Source organism: Ovis aries, chromosome 9 (genome assembly GCF_016772045.2).
Source record: "Ovis aries strain OAR_USU_Benz2616 breed Rambouillet chromosome 9, ARS-UI_Ramb_v3.0, whole genome shotgun sequence".
In the NCBI taxonomy this organism is placed as follows: domain Eukaryota; kingdom Metazoa; phylum Chordata; class Mammalia; order Artiodactyla; family Bovidae; genus Ovis; species Ovis aries.
In genome coordinates, this window is record NC_056062.1 from 1,139,291 (window position 1) to 1,153,792 (window position 14,502).

General features: G+C 38.0%; 1 pseudogene; it reads right to left on the reverse strand.

Annotated features, from left to right (window-relative positions):
- Positions 1–6,109: 6,109 nt before the first annotated feature.
- LOC121820376 (histone-lysine N-methyltransferase SETMAR-like) lies at positions 6,110–7,145 on the reverse strand (annotated as a pseudogene).
- Positions 7,146–14,502: the final 7,357 nt, after the last annotated feature.

Below are 14,502 nucleotides of genomic sequence, written 5' to 3' on the forward strand. Positions count from 1 at the left end.
AGAAGTAAAACTATAAGTTTGTAGATGACAGCTTTCCATGAACTATTTGTGAAGTTTAAAAAGCAAATGAAGGAGGCACAGCTGATAATTACTAGGCTATGTATTCATTTTTTTATTTAACAATACTTTATTGAAGGAGACTAGATGTAATTAAACCTTTAACACATACAGCTGTGAATATTATTCTACTTTTAATAGCAATATTCAAGTGGTAATGGGTATTTAATTCTTTCACTCTAAAATATATGTGACATTTTAGATGTCTGGTGATAGGTGCTGAATTAACTTATGATTCTGAAGTTTAACAGAACTTTGAGAATTTCGTGAAAGTCTTAGCAAAACTTTGAAAAGCATACCTATAATTTTTCAGATAACCTCTGCAACAATTCATATAACCTGGAGCTTATGGATTCCAGATTAAGTCCTTGGACTGTATTCTTAAAGGAATGAATTTTACAAAGGTTCTCTGGAGGCTGTCTTCAGGATGCTTTGTACTGGGCGCAAAGGAGTAATTTGAGTAGCAGGCACTTTCTTGCACTCCATGAAATAGCCCTTCCTATTCCTCAGGCTGCAGTTAGGAATACATTTTAAACCCGAGAGTATGATTGTGTGTGTGTGTGTGTGTGTGTGTGTGTGTGTGTAGGTTAGTGTATGTGTATATGGGCTTCCCTGGTGGCTCAGAAGATAAAGCATCTGCCTGCAATGCAGGAGACCCGGGTTCGACCCCTGGGTTGGGAAGATCCCCTGGAGAAGGAAATGGCAATCCACTCCAGTATTCTTACCTGGAGAATCCCATGGACAGAGGAGCCTGGTGGGCTACAGTCCACGGGGTTGCAAAGAATCAGACACGACTGAGCGACGTATGTATATATAAACAAATGTAAATATGGTTTAATGTAATTGCAATTCGATGCTTTAAAATATTGCCCACCAGCAAACACGTCTGCCAAGAACCATCTATTCCTGCAATAGAAGGGAAGATTATGGGCCCATCTAGGGCTTCAACTCTGATAAATGGATCACAATCATTTCCATGCTTAAACATTCCTTTCACTCTTGACTAATGCTCTGACATGGGAAAGCATCAGCTTTGTTATTGAAAGTGGCCTCCAGAAATGAAAGCCTTGATGTTGTGTCTTAGAAGCATCCCATTACTGGTTTCCCAGCCTCCACTTTGCCAGCTGCCTGCCCGCTTACCCGCTGGAGCCTCTGGATCACCACTGCAGCATTCCTTTAAGGCATGGGTTTTGTTTTTGTCTTTTAAACACTTTTCAGTTTATTTTATGAAACCACAGTAAACCCAACACCATAATTAAATAAGATAATTAAAATAAAATTTTACACCATTTATTTCATAAACAGATATATTTATTATAATAAAAATATATGAATACAGCCATATATAAAATATATATACATCAGTACCAAGTGAGATAAACTAAAAAATACAAGGGTGTATTAACATTCAAAAGTAAGTCAGTTCTTTCTCATAAACCAAAGGAAGCAAAGGAAAAAATAAACAAATGGGACCTAATTAAACTTAAAAGCTTTTACATCACAAAGGAGGCCATCAACACATTGTAAAGGTCACAGATTGAATGTGGGAAATACTTGCAAATGATATAACTGATAAGGGCTTAATATTCAGGATATATAAACAGCTCACACAACTCAACATCAGAAAAACAAACAGCCCATTTAAAAATGGGTAGAAGATTTGAACAGACACTTTTCCAGGGACAACATACATATGGTCAACAGACACATTGTAAAATGCTCAACATCACTAATTATTAGGGAAGGATAAATCAAAATCACAGTGAGATATCACCTCACACCTGTCAGTGTACTTCTACCACTAAGTCACTTCAGTCGTGTCCGACTCTGTGCGACCCCATAGACGGCAGCCCACCAGGCTCTGCCGTCCCTGGGATTCTCCAGGCAAGAACACTGGAGTGGGTTGCCATTTCCTTCTCCAATGCATGAAAGTGAAAAGTGAAAGTGAAAGTGAAGTTGCTCGGTCCTGTCCAACCCTCGGCGACCCCATGGACTGCAGTCTTCCAGGCTCCTCTGTCCGTGGGATTTTCCAGGCAAGAGTACTGGAGTGGGGTGCCATCGCCTTCTCCGACCTGTCAGTACGGCCATCATCAAAGAGAGCATAAATAAATGTGGGCAAAGATGTGGAGAAAAGGGAAGCCTCGTACACTGTTGTTGGGGATGTAAATGCAACCACTGTGGGAAACAGTATGGAGGTTTCTCACAAAACTAAAAATAGAACTGCCATATGACCCCAGCAATTTCATTCTCGAGTATATATCGGAAATAAATGAAGATACTAATTCAAAAAGATCCATGCACCTCAGTGTTTATGGCAACACTATTTGCAATAGCCAGGATCTGGAAGCAACCTAAGAGTCCATCCACAGGTGTAGTATACACATACAATGGAGTACTGCTGCTGCTGCTGCTAAGTCGCTTCAGTCGCATTTGACTCTGTGTGACCCCATAGACGGCAGCCCACAGGCTCCCCCGTCCCTGGGATTCTCCAGGCAGGAACACTGGAGTGGGTTGCCATTTCCTTCTCCAATGCATGAAAGTGAAAAGTCAAAGTGAAGTCACTCAGTCGTGTCCAACTCTTAGCGACCTCATGGACTATAACCTACCCGGCTCCTCCGTCCATGGGAGTTTCCAGGCAAGAGGACTGGAGTGGGGTGCCATTGCCTTCTCCAAATGGAATACTACTCAGCCATAAAAAATAAGGAAATTTTGCCACTTGCAGTAATATGGATGGAGTTGGAAGGTATTATCCTACATGAAATAAGTCAGAGAAAGACAAGTAGTGTATGCTATCACTTATATGTATAATATAAAAAATCAAACAAGTTAATGAGCATCACAAAAACGTAATAGACTGAGAACAAACCAGTTATTACCAGTGGGGAGTTGGAAGCGGGAAGGGGCAGGACAGAGGGAGAGAATGAAGAGGTAAAATAAACAAACTGCAAGGAAATTTTGTATAATATAGGGAATATAGCTAATATTCTATATTAACTATACAGTATAAACTTTAAAAGTTGTGAATCACCATATTGTACACCTGTAACATACAATATTGTACATCAACTATACTTCAATTTAAAAAAAATGAAAAAGTAAATCATTCCATCAGCAAAAAAAAAAAAAAAAGATCATACAATCATCTAGAATGAATGTTTTAAAAATTCAGTAAAATTCAACATCTCTGTATTGACAACTACAAAACAAAATCCTTAACAAGATAGTAAGCATAAGCAGCCTCCTTAATTAGATTAGGCTTTTATGTTATGAATGAGCCCCTCCTATTGTCTTGTAGTAGCTTCTTCTTTGTCTTTGGAAGTAGAAGATCTTTTTTGGTAACTTCTGGTCTTTTTTATCAATGCTTGTTCTGCCGTTAGTTGTGATTTTGCTCTTTTTATGAGAGGAGTTGAACTTAGGTTCTTCCACTATGACATCTTGTCCCACAGATGTCAGGTTAAGCTTTTGAAAATGAACTTATAGAAAATATATTAATATAGAGATCACTGGGTAGGGAAGTTCCCCGGAAAAGGAAATGACAACCCACTCCAGTTTTCTTGCCTGGAGAATCCCATATATAGCTACATATATGGGATATGTATATACACACACATACATACACATGATCCTCTCCTACTGCCTGGCTCTACAACATGACACTTATAGTTCTCCACCTGGGCCCCTAATGGGCCTCTCAAACTTCTCCTCTATAATATAGCTTTTACATAAGCTCTAAACTCCATTTATTCTCTCTGTGTAATGTAGCTGGCAGTTCACTGTAATTTTTCTAAAGCTAAAACTTTAGAGCAGAGTTTTATACATAACATGAGATGATACGGAGATGATCTTCAACTGTACATAACATAGACTGACAGAAAAATGATCTAAACTTGATAATCCAAGGCCCACTAATATACTTTTAAATCATGCATTCCTCTATGAACTCTTTACACTAGTGATGACTTTGCTCATGAGAATTGCTCACAATGCCTAGGAGACATTGTTGGTAGGCGCAGTGCTGGTGAGAGAGGTGCTGGGAGGCATTGCCATGGTGTCTTGGGGGTAGAGGTCAAGGGTGCTGATAAACATGTGACTACACACAGGACAATCACCACAACAGCTACTTCTCCCAAAACGCCAGCAGAGCTGAGGATGAGAAACCTCACTACAGAGAGGCCTTTTAAGCCAGCCTTTGAATATATTGAGGAAAGGAATTTTTCTCCTGTTATCAGGTAATATATGTTGGTGTACAGACCATCTATTTCTATATTTAGAATTTCAGTTTGTAGTATGTGCCTGAGGAAATGAAGCTAGATATTCATAAAGAAACAATTATCCCATTCAAAATAAAATATTTCAATGTCTACAACATCAGAGAAAATAAATAAGTAGGCATGTCTGTCAGTAATATTCTAGAAATTTAGAACAATATCAGTATCATTTTTACCTAACAATTAGCACATTTTCTGCCTCTATCACGGAAAGGAAATAGGCAGTGAAAGAGTCTTGAAGCAAATGAACTGCCAGTTGGCTCAGGGTTCTGAAGGCACTGTGAGGCATTCTTCCATAGTTGCATTATGGTATAGATCCTTGAAATGATGCCACAGATTTATTCAAGCTTTATCTAATTCCACATAAATTTATACAGGAGTCCTTTGATGGTAATAAAATGCCAATGAGCAAAGTAAAATAACTGTCGTTTGTATCTCACCTTTCACCACTTTCCTAGAGATATTTTATGAGAGGTTCAAACACGGACGTTTGGTCTGAGTCAAACGTCATTTTAATGTAAGCATTTCCATTGTGGATTGCTACATCTTTTTTGAGAATTTTAATAAAAACACATCTTTTTTGTGGTAATCATAGCATTATAAAAGCTACATTGCTGCTGCTTCTGCTGTTAGTCACTTCAGTCGTGTCCGACTCTGTGCAACCCCATAGACGGTGGCCCACCAGGCTCCCCCATCCCTGGGATTCTCCAGGCAAGAACACTGGAGTGGGTTGCCATTTCCTTCTCCCGTGCAGGAAAGTGAAAAGTGAAAGGGAAGTCGCTCAGTCGTGTGCAACTCTTTGCGACCCCATGGACTGCAGCCTGCCAGGCTCCTCCGTCCATGGGGTTTTCCAGGCAGGAGTACTGGAGAGGGGTGCCATCTTACATTAAACTGACAATATTTCTCTACTTCAAATAACAACATATGGATACGCTATAGTGGCTAATAATTTTCTCATGTAGCAGTGGTCCTGGGTTAGAAAGAAATCTGTCAGACGGGAAATACTGGAACGAGTGAAGCGACTGCATTTTCTTGCTGCCATGTTAGTCATGAATACATTTACCTATTTTTTTTTTTTACAGCAAAGCTTGTTTTTTAACTTTCTTTTCTGAATCGAAGATATGTTCTATAGATAGTATTCAGTTCAGTTCAGTTCATCACTCAGTCGTGTCCGACTCTTTGCAACCCCATGAACCACAGCACGCCAGGGCTGCCTGTCCATCACCAACTCCTGGAGTTCACTCAAACTCACGTCCATCGAGTGGGTGATGCCATCCAGCTATCTCGTCCTCTGTCATCCCCTTCTCCTCCTGCCCCCAATCCCTCCCAGCATCAGACTCTTTTCCAATGAGTCAACTCTTTGCATGAGGTGGCCAAAGTACCGGAGTTTCAGCTTTAGCATCAGTCCTTCCAAAGAACACCCAGGACTGATCTCCTTCAGGATGGACTGGTTGGATCTCCTTGCAGTCAAGGGACTCTCAAGAGTCTTCTCCAACACCACAGTTCAAAAGCATCAATTCTTTGGTGCTTAGCTTTCTTCACAGTCCAACTCTCACATCCATGCATGACTACTGGAAAAACCATAGCCTTGACTAGACGGAGCTTTGCAAAGTAATGTCTCTGCTTTTGAATGTGTGATCTAGGTTGGTCATAACTTTCCTTCCAAGGAGTAAGCGTCTTTTAATTTCATGGCTGCAATCACCATCTGTAGGTTGGTGCAAACAAAATTGCAGTTTTGCACTGTAAATTTTAAATCATTATAACTAGGGTCAAACATATCTTTACTAGTCAAAATAAGAACCATTACAATCAACATATTTTTGCCAATGAGAGATAAGTTGTTTTTATTCCTGCAGTGTAAAAATCTGTGCTTAAGGATTCGACAAACTCTTGCAAAGCATTTTCTCCATTCTACTGGTTGTACAAGCATTTTCTCTGCAAAAAGTTGTCAAGATGCTTGAAGAAGTGGTAATCAGTTGCTAAGAAGTCAGGTGAATGTGATGGGAGAGAGCAAAACTTCATAGCCCCATTCACTCAACGTTTGAAATGTTGGCTGTGCAATCTGTGTTCAGGTGTTGTCATGGAGAAGAGCTGGGCCCTTTCTGTTGACCAATGCTGGCCACAGGCAGTGCAGCTTTTGATGCATCTTGCTGATGTGCTGAGCATACTGCTCATATGTAATGGTTTCTCTGGGATTCAGAAAGCTGTAGTGGATCAGACTGGCAGCAGACCACCAAACAGTGACCATGATCTTTTGTTTGGTGCCAGGTTGGCTTTGGGAAGTGCTTTGAGCTTCTTCTCAGTCCAAACACTCAGCTAATCATTGCTGGTTATCATATAAAATCCATTTTTTTGGTCACATGTCACAATCTAATCAAGAAATGGCTCATTGTCATTGCATATAATAAAAGAAGACAATACTTGAAAATGACACTTTTTTTGATTTTCAGTCAGCACAAGAGGTACCCACTTACCAAGTTTTTTCACCATTCCGATTTGCTTCAGATGCTGAATGACTGTAGAATGGTCGACACTGAGTTCTTGGGGAACTTCACGTGTAGTTTTCAGAGGATCAGCTTCAATGACTGCTCTCAGTTGGTTGTTGTCAACTTCCTATGGCCAGCCACCACGCTCCTTACCTTCAAGTCTCCCGTTTCTGTTGCAAAACTTCTGGAACTGCCACTGCACTCTATGCTCTTTAGCAGTTCCTGGGCCAAGTATGTTGTTGATGGCGCAAGTTGTCTCTGATCCTTTACAACCCATTTTGAACTTGAATAAGAAAATTACTTAAATTTGCTTTTTATCTAACATCATTTCCATGATGTTAAAATAAATTTAAAATAAACAGCAAGTAATGAATCATTAGAAAAAAACACAAGGTGAGAAATGCAGGTTAAAATGATGTAAAATATAACCACATTTGTTTAAGAATGTATTCCAACATCAAATGGAAAATTTCAACGATGAAAACTCTAATTACTTTTGCACCAATCTTAGTATTTATTTTGATGTGTGCATACTCAATTGCTCAGTTGTATCCAATTCTTTGCGACCCCATGGGCTGTAGCCCACAGGCTCCTCTGTCCATGGAACTTTGCAGGCAAGAATATTGGAGTAGGTTGTTATCTCCTACTCCAGGGAATCTTTCTGATCCAGGGATCAAACTTGGATCTCTTCTGTCTCCCGCATTGGCAGGTGTAACTCTTTCCCATTGCACCCCCTGGGAAGACGCACACGCATATACAAGTTGGTTATGGACACACAAGTGCATAGGACCTCTAAAATATTAACTTTATTTCTATCGCCACTGATCCACTAAGTTTCTTAAGCTTCCTTGCTCTGGAAAAGAGAGTCACTCCTTGAAGAAAAGTAAAACTGTTTCTCAAATTTGAATTATAAAATACTCCTGTTTCTTTAATGCTCCTTAAATGAGGTTCCAGTTTTGGTATAAATAAAAATGACGTAACTTATGCTAGATTTTTTTGCTATGAATTATACTGGAAAATCAGAGGATTTATTGGATTAGCTTAAACCATACTTTCTCTATTTAACATACAAGTAAACAGCACATTATTTAGTCTCTTTATCCCTCACTTTTTCTCACTTTCAAAATAGGAGACAATTACTGGGAGATGAACTAAGTTTTATAATCTCTGCAAAGTTCCCTGCACCCTATCAGTGCTCTGTCAATGTTCAAAAGCTTATAGATGCCTCTAGTTTATGGGAAATATGGAAAGTATTTTAGGAAAAATATTAAGAGTTACACCATGTTGATGTTTACCTATTTATTAAAAACTTTTTTTCTTGAAAAGGAACCTGGTTAAACAGCAAGCCCAATATTGCTCAGTCATACAGATTCAAATGTTTTTAGTTGCTCCCAAACTGAAGTAAATATTCAATAAATGTTCATGTACATGGATCTAAATAGGCTGAATTTCTCCCTCCTGTTCTATGTTTTTCCTTTTTTTTTTTTAAAAACATTTTATTCTAATCTCCCAGCTGCTGTCTCCATATCCGGAATGAGCTATTAGTCCAAAATGGTGAGTGTTCAGATCCCTTTATTACTATTCCCAAAGCAGAAATTGGGGGCTGATAGTCACAGCTAAACACAAGTTTCTTACCTCCCTTGGGACACTGAGATGCTTGTTTGTCTCTAGTATTTTATAGAAACATCAATCACAAGCAAACGTAATTTCAAAGATAAGCAAACAGAAGAAAGCAAACAGAAAGAAAGACATAGCAGGGAATTTGATGACATTTTATATTGTCTGTCTTCAGGGAAAGGTCACAAGAAACTGGATTTTATTTCATCTTCTTTTCAAGGGAAGGAAAAACCACCATGTGGTACTGTCAAGTGTCCCAGGTTCCATGGAGAAGATCTTCTTGAGGGGCTTTTATGAATTCAAAGGCAACAAAAATGGAAACAACTTAAACTGAAGATGCTAGGTGATCACCAATGTTTGTTGAATAAATATAAATACCTTACTTTCTTCCTCAGAGACAGGCGTTATGTGTCAGATAATTATTGACTTTTTAGTGAACAATGGAGAGCAGATGTTTTTACACACTCAATATACAGGTGGTGCTAGTGGCAAAGAACCTGCTTGTAAATGCAGCCGATGTAAGAGACGTGGTTTCAGTCCCTGGGTGGGGAAGATCCTCTGGAGGAGGGCATGGCAACCCACTCCAGTTTTCTTGCCTGGAGAATCCCACGGATAGAAGAGCCGGGTGGGCTAGCACAACTGAAGCACCTTAGCACACAGCACATATACTTTCATCCTCAGACATAGGCATTATATGTCAGACAATTAATGACTTTTTAGGGGACAGTGGAGAGCAGATATTTTTATACACACACATATACACTCATATATACGCTAGCTGGAGTAATAAGGAAACATGCTTTTGATGTTCTGTGATGATATCATGAAAGAATTTCCAGCCTGATCCAGCCTCCCTTGGGGGCCAAAAACTAGTGACAATAAGAATTCTGACAGGTGAGTGGACATACCACTTTGAAGATATTTGTCCAGTTTAAGTGAACTTGAAATTCAATTTTCACAGGTGTTAGCTTGGGGGCAGGTAGTGGCAGGTGGCAAAACTACTCAAGGTCAGGGTCACATAGATGCTGCTCCCTGCACAGGACCTCAGTGCATTAAGTCCTTGACTACAGAATGAATTGGAAGAACACCGAATAAAAATTACCTGTTTTGAAACTGGCATTAGGTTCATGTGAAAGGAAGCTTCTCCATTTGTTCTTAACAAACCAGAGCACAGCATTTGCAGACAGCAGGCCTGTCATCCAAGTGGCTCACAAAGGCTGTCAGCAGTCTTTCAGTGTAAAGGTGTCCTCTGGAGCCTGGAAGAAATGAATGCAAACATACCACCCACCATCAAAGCCTCAAGGAATACGAGCAGATGTCACGCAGAGAAAAGCGGCTTATTGTCAAAACTGCCAACAGTCAAGAAAACAGGACAGCAGGAAGGTGCACCATCTGAGTAAACAGCTGAATCAAAGGTGCAAAACTTCCGGATATTGGATTTATCAGACAGACAGTAAAATGACTGAGTTGAGTATTCTTAAAATACTTCCTTTTAAAAAGAGAGTTTTAACGTATAGGAAAAGTACTATAAACTTTAAACTTTAAAATCAGGCTTGAAGAAGAATACATATAACTGTCAGAAATTAAAAAAATAAATTGAAATAAAATTGTGGCTAGATTTAATGGATAATTAGCTATTTCATGAGATTATCCAGATGATGATGTACCAGATGATGGGTCTCAGAAATTTATTCTTAAAGTAGGACAGTGAGAAAATATAATAGAAAAGAGATGGGTAGAAGAGAGAAAAAAAAATCTAATATAATTCACATATTTGGAGTTCTAAAAATAGAAGTGAAAGAATGAGGTAGTAGCAAATTTGAAAATAATCAGGCTAACAATTGAGAAAACAGTGGAATGATTTAGTGTGAAGAGAGAAAGTATATGTCAATCTAGAATTATATAGTGAGCAAAAATAAATTTGAAGAAACAATGAAGAAAAAGAAAAAAGCATACTGTCAGATGAAGAAAAGTGTGAGTTTGTCACAAAAGATATACATTTTAAGAAATTCAAAAGATGGATTCCAGACAAAAGGAAACCAATTTTATATGGAAGGTGCCCAAAAGAATGGAAGACAAAGAAAGCCATAAATATGTGAATATAAACAGCATTAGATGCACAAACAACACTTTTTTTTTCTTTTTGTTTAAAGAGGGTAGAACTATGATAGTCAATAATTACATATAAATCAGGAGCACTTGATCAGATTGAAAGGTTTAATAAGATCATTGTTTAAAAACAGTGAAAATTGTAATTTTGGATTTTGATACCTAGGCAGGTTGGAAATGCTAAGGTAACCAATGAAAGACTAGATGTAAAAGGCTTAAATTTCAAATCCATAGAGAGAAAAATGACAAAGGAAACCTATCCAATCAATATTTTGGAAAAAGTAAAACAAGCAAAATAGAAACAAATAAGATGGGATACAGAGAAAGCACAAAAATAAGATAGTAGAAATCATACAGTTATCCCTCCTGTATGAGCTCTCAAAAGTTAGGTATTTGTAATAATGACTTGCATATGTTTCATCAAAAATTATTATCCAAAATGAAAGCCAACTAACATGTATCTACATATATATCAACAAAAATGTTAAGGTCTGTGTAATTTCAGTAAAGAAGTTTTCCTGTTCTTGCAGAAGTATCTTCTCTGTTTTTCCAATAAGGTCTAATCTCTTGCTAATATTATTTTCCTGTGGGTTTAGCTTCTAGTTGTTTCTGTCGGTTACCTAGGGGCACTAACTCCTAGATCCAATTTAGATAGTATGCCTACCATGTTTAACATGTGATTTCTCTGTTTAGTTCTACAACAGTACTTATTCATTATTAAGCATAGAGAGTCAAGATAATATGCATTCAATACTCCACAGAATAAACACACAGTATATTCAATAACATCCATTAAGTACAAACTGGTTAGATAAATTGGGTTTAAAATGTTACTTACAATGCAGAAATCTTTCGTGCTTTGTTACATGAGTTTCAGAGTGTGTTAGTGATGTCTGGGGAAATTGATCTCATATTTTGTATTATTATTTTTCCCTAATTTTATTTGCAAGAATATGAAGGTACTATAAAACATAATTAAAGCTTCATTTAGAAGACCAGATTTTTAATCTTAATTAAAAAATAAAAGACTCACCTAAAACTTCAGGATACAGTTTGAACATGGAAGGGTAGAACAAAGACACATTCAGAAAGAAAAAAAAAGACACATTCAGCAAGCAATAGTTTAAAGTGAAACTCTGTAAATGGCAGACAAACAGATATTAAGGCAAAAAAAAAAAAACCTAATAGAGGTAAAAGGGTAATTATAAAGTCGAGAAATATTTCAATTTACTAGCAAGATTTAAGAGTTTAATTTGTAAATGCCTGTTTAATAATACACTCTTTATGCATGAAATGAAAAGGATGAAAAACATATTAATACATTATCAGAACTGGGAAATTTGCCTGGTAACTGGCAAGACAAGACACAAAATTGTGAGAGTATAGAAGATCTGACTACCTCAACTAACAACCTTAACAGATCAATTGCAAAACATTCAGCTGTTCAAGGGCACTTAGAACTATCATGAAACTAACCACGCAGTGTGCTGGAAAGCCAGATTCACCAAACATTAAACAACTGAAGGGTTGTTATTGAATCACGCAAAGACGCTGGGATTCTTGGCCTCCGGAGGAGACGAATTCAATCTGGGGCCAGAGACAAGGCTTGATCGTTCAGAGCTTTTGTGTAATAAAGTTTTATTTAAGTATAAAGGAGATAGAGAAAGCTTCTGACATAGGCATCAGAAGGGGGCAGAAAGAGTACCCTCCTGCTAGTCTTCAGCTGGATGTTATATAGTCACCAGCAGTCTGTTAATAAAAAAAAGGAATGTCCTAAAACTCAGAATGGCAGCAGGCCCCTCACCCATAAGATGCATTTTGGGATAATCTTGGCACCAAATGGTTTATCCTGGGCCATAAAATGATTAACTTGAATCTTGAAGAAGGGCAGATCACCATACAAATAGTTTCATTTACATAGATTAGGGGAACAATATCTGAGTATAATGTACTGGTTTGTCAAGGAGGTTCTGAGCCATGAGGCAGAACCTGACTTGAAGACAGAGTTTGGGGTAAATGCATAGCACATTAGCATAGCTTAAGACAATCATTTCCATAAGAGAAATGCATTGGTTATCTCTAGGTTTGAGAATAGTTAACTTCAGGTGAAACCAGGTGTCATTATGGCAACACAGTATTTTAAGAGACTGCTACTGCTAAGTCACTTCAGTCGTGTTCGACTCTGTGCAACCCTATAGACGGCAGCCCACCGGGCTCCCCCATCTCTGGGATTCTCCAGGCAAGAATACTGGAGTGGGTTGCCATTTCCTTCTCCAATGCATGAAAGTGAAAAGTCAAAGTGAAGTTGCTCAGTCGTGTCAGACTCTTAGCGACCCCATGGACTGCAGCCTACCAGGCTTCTCCGTTCATGGGATTTTCCAGGCAAGAGTACTGGAGTGGGGTGCCATTGCCTTCTCCGATTTTAAGAGAAACCTCCTTTTTAAAGAGAAACCTCCTTTTAAATTTGTATAGAGAAGGAAAAAATATCGCTAGTTTGTTTCCTCCTGCTGCTTAAGAGAGATAAAAATGTCTGACTCTTGCATGCTGTTTCCTCCATTTGGAGACCCCTGGCCTTCCTGCCTGTTACCCTCTCACAGCTGGGGTTATGTAGGACACATGCTCTGACCACAGTGGGATTGTCAGAAATAATTAACAAGATAAGGCAAAACTAATACATTTAGAAATTTAACATTTCTATCATAGGTCAAGTAAGAAATCATGAGGAAAGTCACCTAGTCCGTGATGAAAGTTACCATACTTAGGTAATGAAAATGCTGTATATCAGACTCATGTGATGAAACTGATGTGGTTCCAGGAAGGATTACAGAGTTTTAAATCATTATGTTATAAAATAGAAAAGCCTCAAATTAAATGACCTTAAGAAATTAGACAAAATCTGCATTCACCTCCAAAAATAGGGAATAATAGATGACTGCAAGGAGATCCAACCAGTCCATCCTAAAGGAGATGGGTCCTGGGTGTTCATTGGAAGGACTGATGCTGAAGCTCCAATACTTTGGCCACCTGATGCGAAAAACTGACTCTTTGAAAAGACCCTGATACTGGGAAAGATTGAGGGCAGGAGGAGAAGGGAACGACAGAGGATGAGATGCTTGGATGGCATCATCAACTCGATGGACATGGATTTGGGTGAACTCCAGGAGTTGGTGATGGACAGGGAGGCCTGGCATGCTGCAGTTTATCGGGTTGCAGAGTTGGACACGACTGAGCAACTGAACTGAACTGAATAGAAAGAAAACAGACACACAATAGAGAGAATAAACAAAGCCAAAAATTGACTATTTGAAATAAATAGCAAAACTGACAAACTCTGGTAAGACTGAGCAAGGAAAAAAAGTGAAAAAATTAATATCGATGAAAAGGGAGGAGGGTATAACTAGATATTCTGTGTAGTTTAAAAACAATTAGTTAATATTCAAATATTATTCTAATGAATATAAAATGTTAGATAAAATGAACAAATTCTCAAAAATATAAATTTAACTTTCAGAAAAATGGGACAAAAAATAGAGTTTTCACTAGGAAGAAACTGAATCAGTAGTTAAAATTCTCCCCTCCTGTGTACCTTCCCAAAGAGGCTCAGATATTTTAATTCTAATTTCCATAAAACATTCACTAGATTAATTAATTCCAGCCTTACACAATCTATTCTAAAGTATAGAAGCAGAGGATGTATTCCTAGCTCATTTTTTGTGACATTTTTTACCTTGATTTCAAAATATAGATATTACAAGAACATTATGGGTAAAACTAACCTCTAAAGAATAATTGAGTAAATTTAGCAAGATTGCTGAACACACAAAGCAGTAAAATCTTAAATCATACCTCTATACATTAGCAACAAAAAGGTAGAAAATGAAATCAAACAAATATAACCTTTACCATATTTAAAAGATTAAGTATCTAAGAATAAATTATAAAAAAGTATGCAAGCCATTCATGGA